Source organism: Hyaena hyaena, unplaced genomic scaffold (genome assembly GCF_003009895.1).
Source record: "Hyaena hyaena isolate Hyena2069 unplaced genomic scaffold, ASM300989v1 scaffold_4, whole genome shotgun sequence".
Classification (NCBI taxonomy): Eukaryota; Metazoa; Chordata; class Mammalia; order Carnivora; family Hyaenidae; genus Hyaena; species Hyaena hyaena.
Window position 1 is genome coordinate 1,431,188 of NW_024080636.1, and position 5,737 is coordinate 1,436,924.

Genomic DNA, 5,737 nt, shown 5'->3' on the forward strand with positions numbered 1-5,737 from the left:
CTCTTAATAGCTATTCTAATGAGTGTAAAGTGGTCTTACTAATGGTTTTGAACCACATCTCCCTATTGATAAATGATGTTGAACATCTTTCCATGTGTTTATTGGACATTTGTATATATCCTTTGGAGAAATGTCTGTTCAAGCCCTTTGCCCATTTTTAAAATTGGGGTCTTTCTTATTGTTAGCAATGACATTATACTCAAATCAATAATAATTGGTTCTTAATGCCTTATTACTAAGAAAAAAACATTATTTTAGCTAGGCTATTTCTCCTTGCTATTCAATGAGATACTGTCTTCCCTCCCCCCACCCTCCACTTTGAACATTCGGATGGAAAACCACAAATCCCCCAAAACCTCCTCCTTCTTCTGGATCTAACATGCAAGAGTCAAACTGATCTAGTAGCTTGAGTTGAGGAGGTCAGAGAAAGCAAGGTAGCATCTCATCTTGGAGGAAGTTTGGTGAGGCCAGGCTAAACTTAATTTTACAATTAGCAATGACTTACTAATTATACCTAAATTTTGAGATTGTGGGAATGGGCGTGGTGGTCATGGTCATGGGGGAGGGGAGGAGATTCCTCTTTGAGGTGGGATTTCTGCTTCTGTCCCCACTGGCCTGGCTCTCTGCAGGTGGCTTCACCCCACGGCAGCCGGGGCTAGCTCAAGGCTGGGACAGTGGGACTCAGAGACTGTCAAAGCAGGGAAGGAGGGGAGAGCCCAGAATCGAAGGACTGTGTTGGCCAGCAGGCCTCGGGATTCCGGGCATCTGTCTGTCACACCAGGTCACAGGGAGTCACTTCTGCCCTCTCTTCGTGGGCTGGGACCATTGCCTGTGTCTGGGCCACGGACACTGGACCTGAGCCTTTTCCTGTCTCCTTCTTGCTCCTTGTTTTAAGGCCTCCAAATGTCCTCTTCCCTAGCCTGCCTAGCCTGCCTGACGAAAACCCACAGTCCAAGGTAAAATACAAAGTTGTTCCCTTTTTTGTAGATACCTTTTACTCTATTATGCAGAGCAATGTATTTCTCTGTGTCTCAGCCCATCTCATTGCTGAAAGGGGAAGAAAAGACACTTTATCTTTGCAAATCCCACTCCCCTAACCCCACTAAGTGCATCTCACGCTAAACTGTCAGTAATTTTTCTTTCTTTTTTTAAATATTTATTTTATTTTTGAGAGAGCACAAACAGGATAGGAGCAGAGAGGGGGCTCGGAGGATCTGAAGTGGGCTCTGCACTTTCTGGCTGCAAGCAGCAGCGAGCCTGACACGGGACTCGAACTCATGAACTATGAGACCACGACTTGAGCTAAAGTTGGACACCCAACTGACTGAGCCGCCTGGGTGCCCCAGTAATCTTTCTAAGAAGAGTTTTCTGTCCGTGATCCTTAGAGCAGAAGTCTGTGTTTGGCTGCTTAACAAGCTGCATCTGACTCATAGATGTGAGTTTTTGGTTTTTGTTTTGTTAAGATAAAAAGGTTTGCGAATTAGTTCCTAACTTTTAATACCCAAATTTGCTTAAAAATCTGAATGATCCAGCTTCTCTTAAAATATCAGAAGATCTGGCCACAGGCCAACAATCTGCTGGATTCAAGAGACACCATCCCCTTTCACAGGCATAAAAGCTACAGTTTGCCACAGTCTCCACTCCTCCTTATTATTTCCCTGACTCTGCTAGTTTCATGTATATAAGTCACTTGCCTTTTTCCTCTAGACATTTGATTTCATCGCCCAGCCCCGGGCCCAGCTCCATACAGGGTATTATGAACCATACCAATGATTTTGTTTTTTATTTTTATTTGTTTGTTTGCTTGTTTATAGCTCCATGCCCAAGGTGGGGCTTGAACTCACAACTCCGAGATGAAGAGTCGCCTGCGCCACCAACTGAGTCAGCCAGGTGCCCCAGTGATTCTGGATTTTATACCAAATCTAAGAGAAACCATCAAAAGGCCTTACCATGGGAGGGATATGCTTAAATTTGTATCTGAAAGTCATCATCCTGGGTTCTGTGTAGAGAGTGGATTATGAGCCAGTAGAGTGTGAAAGCAAAGGGCCAGCCTACAGTAGCTACTCTGGCAAGCAGTGGCCTGTACTGGGCGGTGGCAGTGGAGATAGAGAGAGGTGGACACATGCGAGACACGTCTGTGAAGCAGGAGCCACGGAGCCTGGGATGAGCTGGATGTGAAAAGCAGAGAATGAGTTGATGGAATGTATAACTGGGGGGATAGAGGGTCCCATTTATGGAAATGGGGGAACTGAAAGGGGTGCGAATTTATGGGAGAACATCCTAAGCCCAGTATGAGGTTTGTTTATATGTGAGATGCTCAAGTACCCCATTGATTTCATTTTTTAAAAAAAATTTTAATGTTTATTTATGTTTGAGAGACAGAGAGAGACACAGTGTGAGCAGGGGAAGAGCAGAGAGAGAGAGAGGGAGACACAGAATCTGAAGCAGGCTCCAGGCTCTGAGCCGTCAGCAAAGAGCCCAACACGGGGCTTGAACTCACGAACAGTGAGATGATGACCTGAGCTGAAATCTGCCACTTAACTGACTGAGCCACCCAGGCACCCTGCCCCCTCCCCCCGTCCCACCCCCATTTATTTCAGAAGAGCCAGGCTCCAAATACAAAGTTGAGGGCCACTGGCCCACAGATGGCTGAGATGGCCTAAGGGGAGAGTAAGTGCAGAGTCAGATAAGAAGAGGCTTGGGCCTCCGAGCGCCTGGGTGGCTCAGTCCGTTAAGCATCCAGCTTCAGCTCAGGTCATGATCTCACCGTTCGTGGGTTCAAGCCTCGCATCGGGCTCTGTGCTGACAGCTCAGAGCCTGGAGCCTGCTTTGGAGTCTGTGTGTGTGTCTCTCTCTCTCTGCCCCTCCCCTGCTCACGTTCTGTGCTCATGTTCTGTCCCTCAAAAATAAATAAACATTAAAAAAAAAAAAAAAAGGAAGAGGCTTGGGCCTGAGTCCTGGGAAATTCCCATGCAGAGGTTGAACTGAGGAGGAGCAAACAGGCCAGCAAACGAATCTGTAAAGGAGCAGTCAGAGGGGTGGGTAGTAGGAATGAGGAAATGTGGCCTCAGAGAGGCAAGTTGAAGGAGGAGTGGTCAGCTGGGGCAAAGCTGCCTAGCTTCCCACCTTCCTCTCCCTTTCAGAGGAAGCAAATGCTCGCTAGTTTGTCACAACCCCCACCACGCCTTCCCATATAACCCGGGGTCCAGAGTCCCATTTATTTTGTCCGGTTCCTGGAAGCACTTAGACATTTCACCCTTGCCCCGGAGCATTAAGTCCTATTTTGCAGTATAATTTTAAAACGGCAATGTTTCTTTTTCCTATCATAAAAAGCACTTAACACTATACCTAGCACTTCATAAATGTGAGTGGTTAATTATCTCACTTTTTCCTGTCCTGTTCTCCATTAACCCCCACGGGATCCTCCAAACTCTTTCTCTTCTTCTCTGGTTGATTGCAAATAACTTAAAAGCTCTTCCCCAGGGGCGCCTGGGTAGCTCAGTCGGTTAAGCAGCTGACTTCGACTCAGGTCATGACCTTGCGGTTTGTGAGTTCGAGTCCCGTGTCAGGCTCTGTGCTGACAGCTCAGAGCCTGGAACCTGCTTCAGATTCTGTGTCTCCCTCTCTCTCTGCCCCTCCCCCACTTGCACTCTGTCTCTCACTCTTTCTCTCTCTCTTTCAAAAAATAAACATTAAAGAAAAAAGGAAAACAAAACCCTCTGCCCTTGCCCAATGGGGTTTCCTCCATCTGATGTGACCTTTCACCCCCTGTGCCTACTTGAATCCTATGAACTCTTCTGTTCCAGCTCAGTTTCCTGCTTCTCCGTGAAGCCTTCCCAGCCCTCACTAGCCTCCAGTGAGTTCATGATTCTCTGGACTCTGATAAAACTTCCTAGCTATGCCACTTAAGTGATGAATTTTGCTCTACATGTGACCTGGATGGTTATATACTTGAATTATTACCTTGTCTCTCTACCTGAATGGTAAGCTTCTGGTTAGGGAGCTATATTTCTATACATCCCAGCAATTTGTACACATCGCCTTGCACCAGTAGGTCCAAACATAATGGCTGATTGATAACTTAATCACACCTTCCTAGACGTGGACACCTACTGTTTTGTCTGCCAAATCCATCTTCCTTTTCTGGAAAATGTCCACTGTCCCTCTGCCTCCCCCCTCCATCCTCATGTTGACAACGGAAGCATTATGTCTTTACTGGGAACGCCTGCCACCTCGACCCCCCTCCCTGCCCCATTCACTCCTCTCTGAGGCCCCAACGGGAACATACCAAGGTGTCTCACCAAGCTCCTGATAGAAAGCAGCAGTTATGGCCAACACTTATCGGATGTGTGTCAGGAACAGTTTCAAATGCTATACACACTTCTTATTTAGGCTCATTAAACTCATACAAGATCCCTACAAGGTAGATCATATCATTCTTCCCATTTTACAGATGAAGAGACTGAGGCAGATCTCCCATCTGTCCCGTTTCTCCTGTGTGGAAGCTGGACTTCTCACACTCAGAGCTCCTTCTTTCTTCCCTCAGCACTGAAACTCCACTTTACTCTCCTCCAGCCACCTCCACGGCTCAATCCAGGTGTTTCCTACCACCACCCCTTTTATTGTGCCAATCTCTTTGCCCGAGAACACTATCCCCCCCTTTTTTGCCCAAGTAACTTCTACTTAAAGACAAAGGTCAGGCAGTGCCTCTTTCAGGAAGCCCTCCTTGAACAGCCTCCTCGCTCCTAGATGGGGGAACTGCTGTCATCTCCACTGTGCCCTGGGCGGCCCCCCGGGATTATACTCACTACACTGCAATTCCCTAGTCTGCGGACTGTGCGCTCCAGGACAACACGGGTGCAGCCCTGGGCCTGACAGAAAGTCAGCAGAGTGAAAGCAAAAAGAGCTGTTCTCGCCAAATCCACGGAGTCACAGTTAACGTCCCTGTGCCAGCCTCACCGACTCTGGGGGCGTGAGAACCCCAGGGAGCTTCAGTTCAAGTGGAACACCTACTGCGTGCAGTCTCCAGGATCCGGGATCCGGGGGGGGCAGACGACGAGGGGCATTAACATTTTCCGGTGAGGATGGGGAGAAAGCAGAGCCCTCACACACGATTTGTGGGAAGGTAACATGGTGCAGCCACTGTGGAAAGCAGTGTGGTGGTTCTTCAGAAGGTTAAACGCAGAGGCGCCTGGGTGGCTCAGTTGGTTAAGCATCCGACTTGGGCTCAGGTCATGATCTCAGTTTGTGAGTTCGAGCCCTGTGTCAGGCTCTGTGCTGACAGCTCAGATGCTGGATCCTGCTTTGGATTCTGTGTCTCCCTCTCTGTCTCTGCCCCTCCCCTACTCATGCTCTTTCTCTCTCTCTCTCAAAATAAATAAAAACATTAAAACGTTTTTTAAAAAAGCAAAGGGTTAAACACAGAGTTAGCACATGACCCAGCAATTCCGCCACTGGGTGTACACTCAAGAGAAAGGAAAACATACATCCACACAAAAACCTGTACACAAATGTTCGTAGCAGCATTCTCCGTGTAATAGCCAAAAGGTAAAAGCAACCCAATGTCAATTAACTATTACTGGATAAACAAAACGTGGTAAACCCATGCAATGGAATAATATTAAGCCACAGAAAAGAATGAAAAAAGGTAATGACATGTGCTACATCATGGATCAACTTGAAAACACCCTGCTAAATGAAAGAAGCCGGTCACAAAAGACCATATATTGTATGATTC